This window comes from Vicugna pacos, unplaced genomic scaffold (assembly GCF_048564905.1).
Source record: "Vicugna pacos unplaced genomic scaffold, VicPac4 scaffold_21, whole genome shotgun sequence".
In the NCBI taxonomy this organism is placed as follows: Eukaryota; Metazoa; Chordata; class Mammalia; order Artiodactyla; family Camelidae; genus Vicugna; species Vicugna pacos.
The window spans coordinates 20,311,844-20,333,589 of record NW_027328742.1 but is presented as its reverse complement, the minus strand read 5'-3'; the positions used below and the strand labels follow the sequence as shown (position 1 = coordinate 20,333,589).

General features: G+C 53.8%; 1 long non-coding RNA gene across 1 annotated transcript; it reads right to left on the bottom strand.

Annotated features, from left to right (window-relative positions):
- Positions 1-1,331: 1,331 nt before the first annotated feature.
- Positions 1,332-21,179, bottom strand: LOC140694274 (uncharacterized). Its single transcript, XR_012070013.1, has 2 exons — positions 21,002-21,179; positions 1,332-1,421 (listed from the first exon to the last, which is right to left on the bottom strand). It is a non-coding gene; the product is annotated as an uncharacterized lncRNA (long non-coding RNA).
- Positions 21,180-21,746: the final 567 nt, after the last annotated feature.

Here is a 21,746-nt window from a genome sequence, read left to right as displayed (position 1 = left end):
AACTGACAAAGGCTTGATCTCCAGAATATATAAGCAGCTCATACGACTTAATAAGAAACAACCAAACAACCCAATCCAAAATTGGGCAAACAACCTAAACAAGCAATTCTCCAAGGAAGAGATACAAATGATCAATAGGCACATGAAAAAATGCTCACTATCACTAATTATGAGAGAAATGCAAATCAAAACTACAATGAGGTATCACCTCACGCCAGTCAGAATGACCATCATTCAAAAATCCACAAATGACAGATGCTGGAGAGGCTGTGGAGAAAGGGGAACCCTCCTACACTGCTAGTGGGAATGCAGTTTGGTGCAGCCACTGTGGAAACAGTATGGAGATTCCTCAAAAGACTAGGAATAGATTTACCGTATGACCCAGGAATCCCGTTCCTGGGCTTATATCCAGAAGGAACCCTACTTCAGGATGACACCTGAACCCCAGTGTTCGTAGCAGCACTATTTACAATAGCCAAGACATGGAGACAGCCTAAATGTCCATCAACGGATGACTGGATAAAGAAGAAGTGGTATATTTATACAATGGAATACTACTCAGCCATAAAAACTGACAACATAATGCCATTTGCAGCAACATGGATGCTCCTGGAGAATGTCATTCTAAGTGAAATAAACCAGAAAGAGAAAGAAAAATACCATAAGAGGTCACTCATATGTGGAATCTAAAACAAACAAACAAACAAACCAACAAACAAAGCATAAATACAAAACAGAAACAGACTTCTGGACATAGAATACAAATTTGTGGTTGCCAAGGAGGTGGAGGGTGGGAAGGGATAGACAGGATTTTAAAATTGTAGAATAGATAAACAAGGTTATACTGTATAGCACAGGGAAATACACACAAGATTTTATGGTAGCTCACAGAGAAAAAATGTGACAATGAATATACGTATGTTCATGTATAACTGAAAAATTGTGCTCTACACTGGAATTTGACACAAAACTGTAAAATGATTACAAATCAATAAAAAAAAAAGTCTTTGTGGAGAAAGTCGTCTGGCCTGGTTGGTAAAAGATGAGAAGATATTTACCAATAAATGTGAATGAAAAGTATTTTATATACAGATTAAATAAATATGATGAATAGATTTGTAGAGATTAGATGTAGAGTCCACTGAGCCCACAGTTAATGGCCTGGTTTGGTCTGAGTATAGGTTATTTAGTCAGTGGGGAAGAATGTGTTACGTGTATAGAAACGTTGGCATCAGATTGTGATGGACTTTGATGCCAAGCTAAAGAGCTGACACTTAATTTTACAAACAAGTAGAACCTATAAAAAGAAAAGCCATAAAATCTCCATCATCTAATTTTGTTTTTGTTTTATGTTGTTCTTGTTTTGTTGACTGTATGTATCGTAGAAGCATGTCCATTTCAGTGTCTCTTGCCGTCAGCTCCTAGAAGACAGAAATTATACAGTAACTCATGGAGCCTAAGAATTCACCTTTGTACCTGCCGGGGGCTAATCTAAGCACTTGACTTGTATTATATCCTCATAGTAACCCTCGGAGGTAGGCACTATTAACTTCATTTAATACAATGAGGCTGCCACTGAGCAGAAAGCAACCTAGATAAGGTAATGGCCTGGAAAGTCATAAAACTGATACATGAACCAGTTGCCAAAACACAGCCTCCTTATTAAGCTTACTGAATTGAGACTGGAGGACAGAGTTTTGGATGAAGTAGAAGAGGCAGCTTTATTTCTTTGTTGGACAAAGGAGTCATGTGGGCTAATACTTCCAAGACTGTGAGCCTGCTGAGGAGGGGAGGTGTGGGCAGGGGGTGGTTTATAGCAAAAGTTCAAGGAACAGGCCTAGTTTCCATAGAGATCACATACAGGGCAACAAACTGTTGAACCTCCACCTCCAGCTCCTCCTCCTTCACCTCCTCCTCCTCCTTCTCCACCTCCTCCTCCTTCTCCTTCTCCACCTCCTCCTCCTCCACCTCCTCCTCCTCCACCAAATCCTCCTCCACTTCCTCCTCCTCCTCCACTTCCTCCTCCTCCTCCACTTCCTCCTCCACTTCCTCCTCCTCCTCCACTTCTTCCTCCTCCACCTCCTCCACCACCTCCTTCTCCATCTCCTCCTCCTCCTCCTCCACCTTCTCCTCCACATCCTCCTCCTCTTCCTCCTCCACATCCTCCTCCTCCTCCACATCCTCCTCCTCCTCCACATCCTCCTCCTCCTCCACATCCTCCTCCTCCACCTCCTCCTCCTCCACCTCCTCCTCCACATCCTCCTCCTCCACATCCTCCTCCTCCACCTCCTTCTCCTCCTCCACATCTTCCACCTCCTCCTCCACCTTCTGCTCCACCTCCTCCTCCCCCACCTCCTCCTCCCCCTCCCCCACCTCCTCCTCCACCTCCTCCACCTCCACCTCCTCCACCTCCTCCTCCTTCAGATCCTCCTCCTCCTCCACCTCCTCCTACCCTCCTAGGGGAGGTAAACAGTTCAACCACTGACTGCCCCGGCTTCAACTATGGATGATGCTAGAAGTAGTAGGAATGAGGCGGGTAGGAGCCAGAAGCTCATGTTGTTCATATGTGGAAATGCCATGTCTGGGGAGCCAATCATTAAAGGAACCAGTCAATTTCTGAAGCCCCCAATCATGATTGGTATGACTAATCCTCCTCCTCCACCTCCTTCTCCTCCTCCACCTCCTCCACCTCCTCCTCCTCCACCTCCTCCTCCTCCACCTCTTCCTCCTCCACCTCCTCCCCCACCTCCTCCTCACCCACCTCCTCCTCCACCACCTCCTCCTCCACCACCACCTCCTCCTCCACCACCACCTCCTCCACCTCCTCCTCCACCTCCTCCTCCACATTTTCCTAATCCACATTCTCCTCCTCCACATCCTCCTCCTCCACATGCTCCTCCTCCTCCACATCCTCCTTCTCCTCATTCTCCTCCTCCACATCCTCCTCCTCCTCCACCACCACCACCACCACCACCTCCTCCTCCTCTACCACCTCCTCCTCCTCCACCACCTCCTCCTCCTTCTCCTCGTCCTCCACCTCCTCCTCCTCTTCCTCCTCCTCCACCTCCACATCCTCCTCCTCCACCTCCTCCTTCTCCACATCTTCCTCCTCCACATCCTCCTCCAGATCCTCCTCCTCCTCCACCTCCCCCTACCCTCCTAGGGGAGGGTAAACACTTCAACCAGTGCCTGCCCCGGCTTCAACTATGGACGATGCTAGGACTAGTAGGAATAAGGGGGGTAGTAGCCACAAGCTCATGTTGTTCATACGGGGAAATGTCATGTCTGGGGCGCCAAGCATTAAAGGAACCAGTCAATTTCCGAAGCCCCCAATCATGATTTGTATGACTAATCCTCCTTCTCCACCTCCTCCTCCTCCTCCACCTCCTCCTCCTCCTCATTCTCCTCCACATTCCCCACCTCCAAATCCTTCTCCACATCCTCCTCCTCATCCAAATCCTCTTCCTCCTCCACATCCTCCTAATCCTCCTCCACCACATCCTCCTCCTTCACATCCCTCCTCCTCCTCCACATCCTCTTCCTCCTCCTCCACATCCTTCTTCTCCTCCACATCCTCCTCCTCCTCCTCCACATCCTCCTCCTCCTCCTCCACATCCTCCTCCTCCTCCTCCACATCCTCCTCCTCCTCCAAATTCTCCTCCTCATCTTCCTCCTTCTCCACATCCTCCTCCTCCTCCTCCACCACCTCCTCCTCATTCATCACCTCCTCCTCTACCTCCACCTCCTCAACCTCCACCTCCACCTACTCCACCTACTCCTCCTCCTCCACCTCCTCCTCCACATTCTCCTCCTCCAAATCCTCCTCCTCCACCACATTCTTCTCCACATCCTCATCCTCCTCCACATCCTCCTCCTCCTCCACATCCTCCTCCTCTTCCACATCCTCCTCCTCTTCCACCATTCTCCTCCTCCACCTCCTCCTCCTCCTCCACCTCCTCCTCCTCCACCTCCTCCTACTCCACCTCCTCCTCCTCCTCTTCCTCCTCCACATTCTCCTCCTCCACATCCTCCTAATCCTCCACATCCTCCTCCTCCTCCACATCCTCCTCCTCCTCCACATCCTCCTCCTCCTCCTCCACATCCTCCTCCTCCACACCCTCCTCCTCCACATCCTCCTCCTCCTCCACCTCCTCTTCCTCCACCTCCTCCTCCTCCACCTCCTCCTCCTCCTCCACATCCTCCTCCTCCTCCTCCACATCCTCCTTCAGATCCTCCTCATCCTCCACCTCCCCCTACCCTCCTAGGGGAGGGTAAACAGTTCAACCAGTGTCTGCCCCGGCTTCAACTATGGATGATGCTAGAAGTAGTAGGAATGAGGGGAGGAGCAGCCAGAAGCTCATGTTGTTCATACGGGGAAATGCCATATCTGGGGCGCCAATAATTAAAGGCACCAGCCAATTTCTGATGCCCCCAATCATGATTGGTATGACTAATCCTCCACCTCCACCTCCTCCACCTCCTCCTCCTCCACCTCCTCCTCCTCCTCCTCCACCTCCTCCTCCACCTCCTCCTCCACATTCTCCTTCTCCACATCCTTCTCCTCCACATCCTCCTCCTCCTCCACATCTTCCTCCTCCACATCCTCCTCCTCCTCCACCTCCTCCTCCTCCACCTCCTCCTCCTCCAACTTCACCTCCTCCTCCTCCACCACCTCCTCCTTCTCCTCCTCCTCTTCCTCCACCTCCTCCTCCACCTCCACCTCCACATACTCCTCCTCCTCCACCTCCTCCTCCTCCACCTCCTCCTACTCCTCCACATTCCTTTTTATGTAGAGAAAGGTAGTACTGCTCTTCCTGATCCTAGAAACCAGGAAAGAACTGAGCGTACTTTGAGATTCCATCGAAAGACTGCTTCTGGTTCTTTTCATTAGAGGCTAAATGCGGCACCACTGGTAAATCTACTTCCAGGTTGATTTATCCAGTTAATTCTCCATAATTCAACTCTTGAATTCATTGCAGGCTATATGGAAGACTGGCAGTAATTACTTTCTTTGTTAACAGTTGCATATGAAGTAGCTTTAATTATATATTATATTGGAAATTAGACAGAATCTTGAGGATTATAGTAATATTCCTCCTCCACCTCCTCCTCCACCTCCTCCTCCTCTTCCTCCTGCTCCATAGCCTCCTCCTCCTCCAACTCCTCCACCTCCTCCTCCACTTCCTCTTCCTCCACCTCCTCCTCCACCTCCTCCTCCTCCACATCAACCTCCTCCTCCTCCACCTGCTCCTCCACCTCCTCCTTCTCCACCTCCTCCTTCTCCACCTCCTCCTCCACCTACTAGTACTCCACCTCCTCCTCCTCAACCTCCTCCTCCACCTTCACCTCCACCTCCTCCTCCTCCACCACCTCCTTCTCCTCCACCATCTCCTCCTTCTCCTCCTCCTCCACCTCCTCCACATTCCTTTTTAGGTAGAGAAAGTTAGTACTGCTCTTCCTGGACCTAGAAACCAGGAAAGAAGTGAGCGTACTTTCAGATTCCATCGAAAGACTGCTTCTGGCTCTTTTCATTAGAGGCTAAATGCTGCACCACTGGTAAATCTACTTCGAGCTTGATTTATCCAGTTAATTCTCCATAATTCAACTCTTGAATTCATTGCAGACTATCTGGAAGACTGGCAGCAATTACGTTCTTTGTTAACAGATGCGTATGAAGTACCTTTAATTAAATATTATTTTGGAAATTAGACAGAATCTTGAGGATTATAGTAATAATCCTCCTCCACCTCCTCCACCACCTCCTCCTCCTCCACCTCCTCCACAGCCTCCTCCTCCTCCACCTCATCCACCTCCTCCTCCTCCACCACATTCTCCACCACCTCCTCCTCCACCTCCTCCTCCACCTACTCCTCCTCCACCTCCTCCTCCTCAACCTCCTCCTCCACCTTCACCTCCACCTCCTCCACCTTCACCTCCACCTCCTCCTCCTCCACCACCTCCTTCTCCTCCTCCTCCTCCGCCTGCTCCTCCTCCTCCGCCTCCTCCTCCTCCGCCACCTCCTCCTCCTCCACCTCCTCCTCCTCCACCTCCTCCTCCTCCACCTCCTCCTCCACCTCCTCCTCCTCCTCCTCCTCCACCTCCTCCTCCTCCTCCACCTCCTCCACCTCCTCCTCCTCCTCCTCCACCTCCTCCTCCACCTCCTCCTCCACAGCCTCCTCCTCCTCCACATCCTCTTTCTCCTCCACATCCTCCTCCTCCACATCCTCCACCTCCTCATCCTCCTCCTCCTCCACCACATTCTCCTCCTCCACATCCTCCTCCTCCACATCCTCCTCCTCCTCCACCTCCTCCACCTCCTCCTACTCCTCCACCTGCACCTCCTCCTACTCTTCCACATTCATTTTTAGGTAGGGAAAGGTAGTACTGCTCTTCCTCGTCCTAGAAACCAGGAAAGAACTGAGCGTACTTTGAGATTCCATCGAAAGACTGCTTCTGGCTCTTTTCATTAGAGGCTAAATGCGGCACCACTGGTAAATCTACTTCCAGCTTGATTTATCCAGTTAATTCTCCATAATTCAACTCTTGAATTCATTGCAGCCTATCTGGAAGACTGGCAGCAATTACTTTCTTTGTTAACAGTTGCGTATGAAGTAGCTTTAATTAAATATTATTTTGGAAATTAGACAGAATCTTGAGGATTATTGTAATAATCCTCCTCCACCTCCTCCTCCTCCACCTCCTCCTCCTCCTCCTCCACGTCCTCCTCCTCCACCTCCTACTCCTCCAGCTCCTCCACATCAACCTCCTCCTCCTCCACCTCCTCCTCCTCTTCCTCCTGCTCCATGGCCTCCTCCTCCTCCTCCACCTCCTCGTCCACTTCCTCCTCCTCCACCTCCTCCTCCACCTCCTCCTCCTCCACATCAACCTCCTCCTCCTCCACCTGCTCCTCCACCTCCTCCTTCTCCACCTCCTCCTCCACCTACTAGTACTCAACCACCTCCTCCTCAACCTCCTCCTCCACCTTCACCTCCACCTCCTCCTCCTCCACCACCTCCTCCTCCTCCACCACCTCCTCCTTCTCCTCCTCCTCCACCTCCTCCACATTCCTTTTTAGGTAGAGAAAGTTAGTACGGCTCTTCCTGGTCCTAGAAACCAGGAAAGAAGTGAGCGTACTTTCAAATTCCATCGAAAGACTGCTTCTGGCTCTTTTCATTAGAGGCTAAATGCTGCACCACTGGTAAATCTACTTCGAGCTTGATTTATCCAGTTAATTCTCCATAATTCAAATCTTGAATTCATTGCAGACTATCTGGAAGACTGGCAGCAATTACGTTCTTTGTTAACAGATGCGTATGAAGTACCTTTAATTAAATTTTATTTTGGAAATTAGACAGAATCTTGAGGATTATAGTAATAATCCTCCTCCACCTTCTCCACCACCTCCTCCTCCTCCACCTTCTCCACAGCCTCCTCCTCCTCCACCTCATCCACCACCTCCTCCTCCACCACATTCTCCTCCACCACCTCCTCCTCCACCTCCTCCTCCACCTACTCCTCCTCCACCTCCTCCTCCTCAACCTCCTCCTCCACCTTCACCTCCACCTCCTCCACCTTCACCTCCACCTCCTGCTCCTCCACCACCTCCTTCTCCTCCTCCTCCTCCGCCTGCTCCTCCTCCTCCGCCTCCTCCTCCTCCTCCTCCGCCACCTCCTCCTCCTCCACCTCCTCCTCCTGCTCAACCTCCTCCTCCACCTCCTCCTCCTCCACCTCCTCCTCCTCCTCCACCTCCTCCTCCACCTCCTCCTCCTCCACCTCCTCCTCCTCCACCTCCTCCTCCTCCACCTCCTCCTCCTCCTCCACCTCCTCCTCCTCCTCCACCCTCCTCCTCCTCCTCCACCAGCCTCCTCCTCCTCCACATCCTCTTTCTCCTCCACATCCTCCTCCTCCACATCCTCCACCTCCTCATCCTCCTCCTCCTCCACCACATTCTCCTCCTCCACATCCTCCTCCTCCACATCCTCCTCCTCCTCCACCTCCTCCTACTGCCTCCACATTCCTTTTTAGGTAGGGAAAGGTAGTACTGCACTTCCTCGTCCTAGAAACCAGGAAAGAACTGAGCGTACTTTGAGATTCCATCGAAAGACTGCTTCTGGCTCTTTTCATTACAGGCTAAATGCGGCACTACTGGTAAATCTACTTCCAGCATGATTTATCCAGTTAATTCTCCATAATTCAACTCTTGAATTCATTGCAGCCTATCAAGAAGACTGGCAGCAATTACTTTCTTTGTTAACAGTTGCGTATGAAGTAGCTTTAATTAAATAATATTTTGGAAATTAGACAGAATCTTGAGGATTATTGTAATAATCCTCCTCCACCTCCTCCTCCTCCACCTCCTCCACTCCTCCTCCTCCTCCTCCATGTCCTCCTCCTCCACCTCCTCCTCCTCCTCCAGCTCCTCCACATCAACCTCCTCCTCCTCCACCTCCTCCTTCCCCTGCTCCTTCCACCTCCTCCTCCTCCTCCTCCACCTCCTCCTCCTCCTCCTCCACCTCCTCCTCCTCGTCCACCTCCTCCTCCTCCTCCACCACATTCTACTCCACCACCTCCTCCTCCAGCACCTCCTCCTCCACCTCCTCCTCCTCCACCTCCTCCACATTCCTTTTTAGGTAGAGAAAGGTAGTACTGCTCTTTCCTGGTCCTAGAAACCAGGAAAGAACTGAGCGTACTTTGAGATTCCATTGAAAGAGTGATTCTGGCTCTTTTCATTAGAGGCTAAATGCTGCACCACTGGTAAATCTGCTTATAACTTGATTTATCCAGTTAATTCTCCATAATTCAACTCTTGAATTCATTGCATGCTATCTGGAGGACTGGCAGCAATTACTTTCTTTCTTAACAGTTGCGTATGAAGTAACTTTAATTAAATTTTATTTTGGAAATTAGACAGAAACTTGAGGATTATTTTAATAATCCTCCACCTCCACCTCGTCCTCCACCTCCACCTCCTCCTCCACCTCCTCCTCCTCCTCCGCCACCTCCTCCTCCGCCACCTCCTCCTCCGCCTCCTCCGCGTCCTCCACTTCCTCCTCCACCTCCTCCTCCTCCTATACCTCCTCCTCCTCCTCCACATCCTCCTCCACATCCTCTTCCACATCCTCCTCCTCCTCCACATTCTCCTCCTCCTCCTCCACCACATTCTCCTCCTCCACGTCCCCCTCCACATCCTCCTCCTCCACATCCTCCTCCTCCACATCCTCCTCCTTCACATCCTCCTCCTTCTCCACATCCTCCTCCTCCTCCACCACATTCTCCTCCTCCTCCACCACATTCTCCTCCTCCACATCCTCCTCCTCCTCCACCACATTCTCCTCCTCCACGTCCCTCTCCATATCCTCCTCCTCCACATCCTCCTTCTCCTCCACATTCTCCTCCTCCACATCCTCCTCCTCCACATTCTCCTCCTCCACATCCTCCTCCACATCCTCCTCCTTTTCCACATCCTCTTCCTCCTCCACATCCTCCTCCTCCTCCACCACATTCTCCTCCTCCACATCCTCCTCCATATCCTCCTCCTCCTCCACCTCCTCCTCCACATCCTCCTCCTCCACATCCTCCTCCTCCACATCCTCCTCCTCCTCTACCACATCCTCCTCCTCCACATCCTCCTCGTCCACATCCTCCTCCTCCACCTCCTCCTCCTCCACATCCTCCTCGTCCACATCCTCCTCCTCCACCTCCTCCTCCTCCATCTCCTCCTACTCCTCCACCTCCTCCACATTATTTTTTAGGTAGAGAAAGGTAGTACTGCTCTTCCTGTCCTAGAAACCAGGAAAGAACTGAGCGTAATTTGAGATTCCATCGAAAGACTGCTTCTGGCTCTTTTCATTAGAGGCTAAATGCGGCACTACTGGTAAATCTACTTTCAGCTTGATTTATCCAGTTAATTCTCCACAATTCAACTCTTGAATTCATTGCAGCCTATCTGGAGGACTGGCGGCAATTACTTTCTTTCTTAACAATTGCGTATGAAGTAACTTTAATTAAATATTATTTTGGAAATTAGACAGAATCTTGAGGATTATTTTAATAATCCTCCTCCACCTCCTCCTCCTCCTCCTCGACCTCCTCCTCCACCTCCTCCACCTCCTCCTCCTCCTCCACATCAACCTCCTCCTCCTCCACCTCCTCCTCCACCTCCTCCTTCTCCTCCTCCTCCTCCTCCACCTCCTCCTCCTCCACCTCCTCCTCCTCCTCCTCCACCTCCTCCTCCTCGTCCACCTCCTCCTCCTCCTCCTCCTCCACCACATTCTACTCCACCACCTCCTCCTTCACCACCTCCTCCTCCACCTACTCCTCCTCCACCTCCTCCTCCTCCACCTCCTCCTCCTCCACCTCCTCCTCCTCCTCCACATTCCTTTTTAGGTAGAGAAAGGTAGTACTGCTCTTCCTGGTCCTAGAAACCAGGAAAGAACTGAGCGTACTTTGAGATTAAATTGAAAGAGTGATTCTGGCTCTTTTCATTAGAGGCTAAATGGTGCACCACTGGTAAATCTGCTTATAACTTGATTTATCCAGTTAATTCTCCATAATTCAACTCTTGAATTCATTGCAGGCTATCTGGAGGACTGGCAGCAATTACTTTCTTTCTTAACAGTTGCGTATGAAGTAACTTTAATTAAATATTATTTTGGAAATTAGACAGAATCTTGAGGATTATTGTAATAATCCTCCACCTCCTCCTCCACCTCCACCTCGTCCTCCACCTCCTGCTCCACCTCCTCCGCCACCTCCTCCTCCTCCGCCTCCTCCGCCACCTCCTCCTCCTCCGCCTCCTCCTCCACCTCCTCCGCCTCCTCCTCCTCCTCCACTTCCTCCTCCTCCACCTCCTCCTCCTCCACATCCTCCTCCTCCTCCTCCTCCTCGTCCTTCACGTCCTCCTCCACATCCTCCTCCACATCCTCCTCCTCCTCCACATCCTCCTCCTCCACATCCTCCTCCTCCACATCCTCCTCCTCCACATCCTCCTCCTCCTCCACATCCTCCTCCTCCACATCCTCCTCCTCCACATCCTCCTCCTCCACATCCTCCTCCTCCTCCATACCCTCCTCCTCCTCCACACCCTCCTCCTCCTCCACCACATCCTCCTCCTCCACATCCTCCTCGTCCACATCCTCCTGCTCCACCTCCTCCTCCTCCATCTCCTCCTACTCCTCCACATTCCTTTTTAGGTAGAGAAAGGTAGTACTGCTCTTCCTGGTCCTAGAAACCAGGAAAGAACTGAGCGTACTTTGAGATTCCATCGAAAGACTGCTTCTGGCTCTTTTCATTACAGGCTAAATGCGGCACTACTGGTAAATCTACTTCCAGCTTGATTTATCCAGTTAATTCTCCATAATTCAACTCTTGAATTCATTGCAGCCTATCTGGAAGGCTGGCAGCAATTACTTTCTTTGTTAACAGTTGCGTATGAAGTAGCTTTAATTAAATTTTATTTTGGAAATTAGACAGAATCTTGAGGATTATTGTAATAATCCTCCTCCACCTCCTCCTCCTCCTCCTCCTCCACCTCCTCCTCCTCCACCTCCTCCACATCAACCTCCTCCTCCTCCACCTCCTCCTTCTCCTCCTCCTCCACCTCCTCCTCCTCCACCTCCTCCTCCTCCACCTCCTCCTCCTCCACCTCCTCCTCCACCTACTCCTCCTCCACCTCGTCCTCCTCCACCTCCTCCTCCTTCACCTCCTCCACATTCCTTTTAAGGTAGAGAAAGGTAGTACTGCTCTTCCTGGTCCTAGAAACCAGGAAAGAACTGAGCGTACTTTGAGATTCCATTGAAAGAGTGATTCTGGCTCTTTTCATTAGAGGCTAAATGCTGCACCACTGGTAAATCTGCTTATAACTTGATTTATCCAGTTAATTCTCCATAATTCAACTCTTGAATTCATTGCAGGCTATCTGGAGGACTGGCAGCAATTACTTTCTTTCTTAACAGTTGCGTATGAAGTAACTTTAATTAAATATTATTTTGGAAATTAGACAGAATCTTGAGGATTATTGTAATAATCCTCCACCTCCTCCTCCTCCTCCACCTCCACCTCCACCTCGTCCTCCACCTCCACCTCGTCCTCCACCTCCACCTCCTCCTCCTCCGCCTCCTCCACTTCCTCCTCCTCCACCTCCTCCTCCACATCCTCCTCTTCCTCCTCCACATCCTCCTCCTCCTCCTCCTCCAGATCCTCCTCCTCCTCCTCCTCCACATCCTCCTCCTCCACATCCTCCTCCTCCTCCACCACATTCTCCTCCTTCACATCCTCCTCCTCCATATCCTCCTCCACCTCCACCTCCTCCTCCTCCACATTCTCCTCCTCCACATCCTCCTCGTCCACATCCTCCTCGTCCACATCCTCCTCCTCCACCTCCTCCTTCTCCATCTCCTCCTACTCCTCCACCTCCTCCACATTCCTTTTTAGGTAGAGAAAGGTAGAACTGCTCTTCCTGGTCCTAGAAACCAGGAAAGAACTGAGCGTACTTTGAGATTCCATTGAAAGAGTGATTCTGGCTCTTTTCATTAGAGGCTAAATGCTGCACCACTGGTAAATCTGCTTATAACTTGATTTATCCAGTTAATTCTCCATAATTCAACTCTTGAATTCATTGCAGGCTATCTGGAGGACTGGCAGCAATTACTTTCTTTCTTAACAGTTGCGTATGAAGTAACTTTAATTAAATATTATTTTGGAAATTAGACAGAATCTTGAGGATTATTGTAATAATCCTCCACCTCCTCCTCCACCTCCACTTCCACCTCCACCTATTCCTCCACCTCCTCCTCCTCCTCCGCCTTCTCCGCCACCTCCTCCTCCTCAGCCTCCTCCTCCGCCTCCTCCTCCTCCGCCTCCTCCTTCTCCTCCACTTCCTCCTCCTCCACCTCCTCCTCCTCCACATCCTCCTCCACCTCCTCCTCCTCCACATCCTCCTCCTCCTCCTCCTCCTCCTCGTCCTCCACGTCCTCCTCCACATCCTCCTCCTCCACATCCTCCTCCTCCTCCTCCACATCCTCCTCCTCCACATCCTCCTCCACATCCTCCTCCTCCTCCACATCCTCCTCCTCCACATCCTCCTCCTCCACATCCTCCTCCTCCACATCCTCCTCCTCCTCCACATCCTCCTCCTCCTCCACATCCTCCTCCTCCTCCACCACATCCTCCTCCTCCACATCCTCCTCGTCCACATCCTCCTCCTCCACCTCCTCCTCCTCCATCTCCTCCTACTCCTCCACATTCCTTTTTAGGTAGAGAAAGGTAGTACTGCTCTTCCTGGTCCTAGAAACCAGGAAAGAACTGAGCGTACTTTGAGATTCCATTGAAAGAGTGATTCTGGCTCTTTTCATTAGAGGCTAAATGCTGCACCACTGGTAAATCTGCTTATAACTTGATTTATCCAGTTAATTCTCCATAATTCAACTCTTGAATTCATTGCAGGCTATCTGGAGGACTGGCAGCAATTACTTTCTTTCTTAACAGCTGCGTATGAAGTAACTTTAATTAAATATTATTTTGGAAATTAGACAGAATCTTGAGGATTATTGTAATAATCCTCCACCTCCTCCTCCACCTCCACCTCGTCCTCCACCTCCTCCTCCACCTCCACCTCCTCCTCCTCCGCCACCTCCTCCTCCTCCGCCTCCTCCGCCTCCTCTACTTCCTCCTCCTCCACCTCCTCCTCCTCCACATCCTCCTCCTCCTCCTCCACATCCTCCTCCTCCTCCTCCTCCACCACATTCTCCTCCTCCACATCCTCCTCCTCCATATCCTCCTCCTCCTCCACCTCCTCCTCCTCCACCTCCTCCACATCCTCCTCCTCCTCCACATCCTCCTCCTCCTCCACATCCTCCTCCTCCTCCACCACATCCTCCTCCTCCACATCCTCCTCGTCCACATCCTCCTCCTCCATCTCCTCCTCCTCCATCTCCTCCGACTCCTCCACATTCCTTTTTAGGTAGAGAAAGGTAGTACTGCTCTTCCTGGTCCTAGAAACCAGGAAAGAACTGAGCGTAGTTTGAGATTCCATCGAAAGACTGCTTCTGGCTCTTTTCATTACAGGCTAAATGCGGCACTACTGGTAAATCTACTTCCAGCTTGATTTATCCAGTTAATTCTCCATAATTCAACTCTTGAATTCATTGCAGCCTATCTGGAAGGCTGGCAGCAATTACTTTCTTTGTTAACAGTTGCGTATGAAGTAGCTTTAATTAAATTTTATTTTGGAAATTAGACAGAATCTTGAGGATTATTGTAATAATCCTCCTCCACCTCCTCCTCCTCCACCTCCTCCTCCTCCTCCTCCATGTCCTCCTCCTCCACCTCCTCCTCCTCCAGCTCCTCCACATCAACCTCCTCCTCCTCCACCTCCTCCTTCCCCTGCTCCTCCACCTCCTCCTTCTCCTCCTCCTCCTCCACCTCCTCCTCCTCCTCCTCCACCTTCTCCTCCTCGTCCACCTCCTCCTCCTCCTCCACCACATTCTACTCCACCAACTCCTCCTCCAGCACCTCCTCCTCCACCTCCTCCTCCTCCACCTCCTCCACATTCCTTTTTAGGTAGAGAAAGGTAGTACTGCTCTTCCTGGTCCTAGAAACCAGGAAAGAACTGAGCGTACTTTGAGATTCCATTGAAAGAGTGATTCTGGCTCTTTTCATTAGAGGCTAAATGCTGCACCACTGGTAAATCTGCTTATAACTTGATTTATCCAGTTAATTCTCCATAATTCAACTCTTGAATTCATTGCATGCTATCTGGAGGACTGGCAGCAATTACTTTCTTTCTTAACAGTTGCGTATGAAGTAACTTTAATTAAATTTTATTTTGGAAATTAGACAGAAACTTGAGGATTATTTTAATAATCCTCCACCTCCACCTCGTCCTCCACCTCCACCTCCTCCTCCACCTCCTCCTCCTCCTCCGCCACCTCCTCCTCCGCCACCTCCTCCTCCGCCTCCTCCGCGTCCTCCACTTCCTCCTCCACCTCCTCCTCCACCTATACCTCCTCCTCCTCCTCCACATCCTCCTCCTCCTCCTCCTCCTCCACATCCTCCTCCTCCACATCCTCCTCCTCCTCCTCCACATCCTCCTCCTCCTCCTCCACCTCCTCCTCCTCCACATCCTCCTCCTCCTCCACCACATTCTCCTCCTCCACATCCTCCTCCTCCATATCCTCCTCCTCCTCCACCTCCTCCTCCTCCTCCTCCTCCGCATCCTCCTCCTCCACATCCTCCTCCTCCTCCACCACATCTTCCTCCTCCTCCACCACATCCTCCTTCTCCACATCCTCCTCGTCCACATCCTCCTCCTCCACCTCCTCCTCCTCCATCTCCTCCTACTCCTCCACCTCCTCCACATTCCTTTTTAGGTAGAGAAAGGTAGTACTGCTCTTCCTGGTCCTAGAAACCAGGAAAGAACTGAGCGTACTTTGAGATTCCATTGAAAGAGTGATTCTGGCTCTTTTCATTAGAGGCTAAATGCTGCACCACTGGTAAATCTGCTTATAACTTGATTTATCCAGTTAATTCTCCATAATTCAACTCTTGAATTCATTGCAGGCTATCTGGAGGACTGGCAGCAATTACTTTCTTTCTTAACAGTTGCGTATGAAGTAACTTTAATTAAATATTATTTTGGAAATTAGACAGAATCTTGAGGATTATTGTAATAATCCTCCACCTCCTCCTCCACCTCCACCTCCACCTCTTCCTCCACCTCCTCCTCCACCTCCTCCTCCACCTCCTCCTCCACCTCCTCCTCCTCCGCCTCCTCCGCCTCCTCCACTTCCTCCTCCTCCACCTCCTCCTCCTCCACATCCTCCTCCTCCTCCTCCACATCCTCCTCCTCCACATCCTCCTCCTCCTCCACCTCCTCCTCCTCCACATCGTCCTCCTCCTCCACCACATTCTCCTCCTCCACATCCTCCTCCTCCATATCCTCCTCCTCCTCCACCTCCTCCTCCTCCACATCCTCCTCCTCCTCCACATCCTCCTCCTCCTCCACATCCTCCTCCTCCTCCACATCCTCCTCGTCCACATCCTCCTCCTCCACCTCCTCCTCCTCCATCTCCTCCTACTCCTCCACCTCCTCCACATTCCTTTTTAGGTAGAGAAAGGTAGTACTGCTCTTCCTGATCCTAGAAACCAGGAAAGAACTGAGCGTACTTTGAGATTCCATTGAAAGAGTGATTCTGGCTCTTTTCATTAGAGGCTAAATGCTGCACCACTGGTAAATCTGCTTATAACTTGATTTATCCAGTTAATTCTCCATAATTCAACTCTTGAATTCATTGCAGGCTATCTGGAGGACTGGCAGCAATTACTTTATTTCTTAACAGCTGCGTATGAAGTAACTTTAATTAAATATTATTTTGGAAATTAGACAGAATCTTGAGGATTATTGTAATAATCCTCCACCTCCTCCTCCACCTCCACCTCGTCCTCCACCTCCTCCTCCACCTCCACCTCCTCCTCCACCTCCTCCTCCTCCGCCACCTCCTCCTCCGCCTCCTCCGCCTCCTCCACTTCCTCCTCCTCCACCTCCTCCTCCTCCACATCCTCCTCCCCCTCCTCCACATCCTCCTCCTCCTCCTCCTCCTCCACCACATTCTCCTCCTCCATATCCTCCTCCTCCTCCTCCTCCTCCTCCACCTCCTCCTCCTCCACATCCTCCTCCTCCTCCTCCACATCCTCCTCCTCCTCCACCACATCCTCCTCCTCCACATCCCCCTCGTCCACATCCTCCTCCTCCACCTCCTCCTCCTCCATCTCCTCCTACTCCTCCACATTCCTTTTTAGGTAGAGAAAGGTAGTACTGCTCTTCCTGGTCCTAGAAACCAGGAAAGAACTGAGCGTACTTTGAGATTCCATCGAAAGACTGCTTCTGGCTCTTTTCATTAGAGGCTAAATGCGGCACTACTGGTAAATCTACTTCCAGCTTGATTTATCCAGTTAATTCTCCATAATTCAACTCTTGAATTCATTGCAGCCTATCTGGAAGGCTGGCAGCAATTACTTTCTTTGTTAACAGTTGCGTATGAAGTAGCTTTAATTAAATATTATTTTGGAAATTAGACAGAATCTTGAGGAGTATTGTAATAATCCTCCTCCACCTCCTCCTCCTCCTCCACCTCCTCCACCTCCTCCTCCTCCACATCAACCTCGTCCTCCTCCACCTCCTCCTTCTCCTCCTCCTCCACCTCCTCCTCCTCCTCCTCCACCTCCTCCTCCACCACCTCCTCCTCCACCTACTCCTCCTCCACCTCGTCCTCCTTCACCTCCTCCTCCTCCACCTCCTCCACATTCCTTTTTAGGTAGAGAAAGGTAGTACTGCTCTTCCTGGTCCTAGAAACCTGGAAAGAACTGAGCGTACTTTGAGATTCCATTGAAAGAGTGATTCTGGCTCTTTTCATTAGAGGCTAAATGCTGCACCACTGGTAAATCTGCTTATAACTTGATTTATCCAGTTAATTCTCCATAATTCAACTCTTGAATTCATTGCAGGCTATCTGGAGGACTGGCAGCAATTACTTTCTTTCTTAACAGTTGCGTATGAAGTAACTTTAATTAAATATTATTTTGGAAATTAGACAGAATCTTGAGGATTATTGTAATAATCCTCCACCTCCTCCTCCACCTCCACCTCGTCCTCCACCTCCACCTCCTCCTCCACCTCCTCCTCCTCCGCCACCTCCTCCTCCTACGCCTCCTCCGCCTCCTCCACTTCCTCCTCCTCCACCTCCTCCTCCTCCACATCCTCCTCCTCCTCCTCCTCCACATCCTCCTCCTCCTCCTCCACATCCTCCTCCTCCTCCTCCACCTCCTCCTCCTCATCCTCCTCCTCCTCCACCACATTCTCCTCCTCCACATCCTCCTCCTCCATATCCTCCTCCTCCTCCACCTCCTCCTCCTCCACATCCTCCTCCTCCACATCCTCCTTCTCCTCCACCACATCCTCCTCCTCCACATCCTCCTCGTCCACATCCTCCTCCTCCACCTCCTCCTCCTCCATCTCCTCCTACTCCTCCACCTCCTCCACATTCCTTTTTAGGTAGAGAAAGGTAGTACTGCTCTTCCTGGTCCTAGAAACCAGGAAAGAACTGAGCGTACTTTGAGATTCCATTTAAAGACTGCTTCTGGCTCTTTTCATTAGAGGCTAAATGCGGCACCACTGGTAAATCTACTTCCAGCTTGATTTATCCAGTTAATTCTCCATAATTCAACTCTTGAATTCATTGCAGACTATCTGGAAGACTGGCAGCAATTACTTTCTTTGTTAACAGATGCGTATGAAGTAGCTTTAATTAAATATTATTTTGGAAACTAGACAGAATCTTGAGGATTATTGTAATAATCCTCCTCCTCCTCCTCCTCCTCCGCCACCTCCTCCTCCACCTCCTCCTCCTCCAACTCCTCCTCCTCCTCCTCCTCCAGATTCTCCTCCTCCACATCCTCCTCTCCTCCACATCCTCCTCCTCCTCCTCCACATCCTCCTCCTCTCCACATCCTCCTCCTCCTCCTCATCCTCCTCCTTCTCCACATCCTCCTCCTCCACATCCTCTTCCACATCCTCCTCCTCCTCCTCCACATCCTCCTCCTCCTCCTCCACTACCTCCTCCTCATCCGCCACCTCCTACTCCTCCACATTCTCCTCCACATTCTCTTCCTCCACATCGTCTTCCTCCTCCACATCCTCCTCCTCCTCCTCCACATCCTCCTCCTCGTCCACATTCTCCTCCTCCTCGTCCACATTCTCCTCCTCCACATTCTCCCCCTCCTCCTCCACATTCTCCTCCTCCTCCACATTCTCCTCCTACTCCACATTCTCCTCCACCTCCTCCACCACCTTCTCCTCCACCACCACCCCCACCACCTCCTCCTCCACCACCACCTCCTCCATCACCTCCTCCTCCTCCATGTCTTCCTCCCCCTTTTTCGTTCACAGTGATGCCAGCAGTGCGCTGGGGGCCGCCGCTGCCGCCGCCGCCCGCTGCCGCCGCCTCCCGCCTCCCGCCCGCCTCTCACCGCAGTCTCCCGCCTCCGGCCGCCGCCCGCCGCCGCTGCCTCCCGCCCCGCCCGCCTCCCGCCACCGCTCGCAGCCCGCCGCGCTCCCACTCAGCGCGGCGGGAACCGGGCCCTTGTTCGTTCACAGGGATGCCAGCAGCATGCTAGGTGCCGCTGCCGCCGCCGCCGCCCGCCTCCAGCCGCCGTGTCCCGCCTCCCGCTGCCGCCCGCCGCCGCTCGCCGCCGCCGCCCGCCGCCCGCCGCCGCTGCCTCCCGCCACCGCCCGCCTTCTGCCGCCATCTCCCGCCTCCCGCCGCCGCCTGCCGCCGCCCGCCGCGCTCCTCGGCGGGAACCGGGCCCTTGTTCGTTCACAGCGATGCCAGCAGCGTGCTGGGTGCCTCCGCGCCGCCGTCTCCGGCCTCCCGCCGCCGCCCGCCGCCGCCGCCTCCCGCCACTGCCCGCCTCCCGCCGCCGTCTCCCGCCTCCCGCCGCCGTCTCCCGCCTCCCGCCGCCGCCCGCCGCCGCCGCCTCCCGCCGCCGCTGCCTCCCGCCACTGCCCGCCTCCCGCCGCCGTCTCCCGCCTCCCGCCGCCGTCTCCCGCCTCCCGCCGCCGCCTGCTGCCGCCCGCCGCGCTCCCGCTCCGCGCGGCGGGAACCGGGCCCTTGTTCGTTCACAGCGATGCCAGCAGCGTGCTGGGTGCCGCCGCCGCCGCCCGCCGCCTCCCGCCACCGCCCGCCTCCCGCCACCGCCCGCCTCCCGCCACCGCCCGCCTCCCGCCTCCCGCCGCCGCCTCCCGCCGCCGCCCGCAGCCGCTGCCTCCCGCCACCGCTCGCTTCCTGCCGCCATCTCCCGCCTCCCGCCGCCGCCCGCCGCCGCCGCCTCCCGCCACCGCCCGCCTCCTGCCGCCGTCTCCCGCCGCTGCCCGCCGCCGCCGCCGCCCGCCGCCGCTGCCTCCCGCCACCCGCCCGCCTCCCGCCGCCGTCTCCCGCCTCCCGCAGCCAGCCGCGCTCCCGCTCCGGTAGCGGGAACCGGGCCCTTGTTCGTTAACAGAGATGCCAGCAGCGTGCTGGGTGCCGCCGCCGCCGCCGCCTCCCGCCACCGCCCGCCTCCCGCCGCCGCCTCCCGCCTCCCGCAGCCCGCCGCGCTCCCGCTCCGGTAGCGGGAACCGGGCCCTTGTTCGTTAACAGAGATGCCAGCAGCGTGCTGGGTGCCGCCGCCGCCGCCGCCGCCGCCGCCCGCCGCCGCCGCCGCTGCCTCCCACCACCGCCCGCCTCCTGCCGCCGTCTCCCGCCTCCCGCCGCCGCCCGCCGCCGCCGCCGCCTCCCGCCGCCGCCCGCCGCCGCCCGCCGACGCCGCCTCCCGCCGCCGCCGCCTCCCGCCGCCGCTGCCTCCCGCCACTGCCCGCCTCCCGCCGCCGTCTCCCGCCTCCCGCCGCCGCCCGCCGCCGCCGCCGCCGCCGCCGCCGCCGCCCGTCGCCGCCGCCTCCCGCCCCCGCCCGCCTCCCGCCGCCGCCTCCCACCGCGCTCCCGCTCCGGTAGCGGGAACCGGGCCCTTGTTTGTTAACAGAGATGCCAGCAGCGTGCTGGGTGCCGCCGCCGCCGCCCGCCTCCCGCCGCCGCCCGCCGCCGCCGCCGCCGCCGCCGCCGCCCACCGCCTCCCCCCCCCCACGCCTCCCGCCGCCGCCCGCCGCCGCCCGCCTCCCGCCGCCGCCCACCGCCTCCCCCCCGCCTCCCGCCGCCGCCCGCGGCCGCCCGCCGCCGCTGCCTCCCGCCACCGCCCGCCTCCCGCCGCCGCCTCCCGCCTCCTGCAGCCCGCCGCGCTCCCGCTCCGGTAGCGGGAACCGGGCCCTTGTTTGTTAACAGAGATGCAAGCAGCGTGCTGGGTGCCGCCGCCGCCGCCGCCGCCCGCCTCCCGCCGCCCCCCGCCGCCGCCGCCCTCGCCCGCCGCCCCCCGCCCGCCGCCGCCGCCGCCGCTTCGTGGAGCCGTTCGCGGGGCCTACCTTTTCGAAGAGTACCCATGCCCTCGATGGCTCCAACACCCCTTGTCTCTTGACTCCGCGTCCATGGGGCCCCAGGAGCCACTCCACGTTCGCGGAGAGGCCTGGAGGACACACAGCGCTCACCGCTCCGCTCCCCTTCGGCGTACATCCTCTCTGGAAGCCACTGGAACAAGGCAGGGCCCGCCCCCAGGAAGGGGGCGTGGCCACGGCGCCCGCTCCAAGGACCCCGGGTCAGGCTGCCCTCCGCGCCGCCTGAGAAAACGCAGCCCCACTGTGATTGGATGAGGCAATGCACTATAATAAATGAATGAATAAAAGCTATATAAATATGAGGCACACATTAAAGAAGAGACATGTTTACCACCAAGAATTGTGGAGTATTTCTTTACAAGAACATTTCAAGGCACAAATAAAAATACTTCAGGAAATATATACTAAATCTTTTAATTCAAATAATAGTATAGAATCCTTCTCAGAAAGATTATTGTACATTATATCTATTATTTTACAATAATAGAAAATAAAATTAGTAATACAAATATTTAAAGCCAATCATCAGAATTAAATTAATATTTATTTATATAAACAATGTAAGTAAGTAAAAATCATCAATTCCATTTAATATAAAGTATATTTCTGGAATATAATTATTTTTAAATGAGAATTATCAATTTCAATTCAACCAAATATATATATTTGTATACACACACACACACACACACAGATATATATATATCTGAATTAT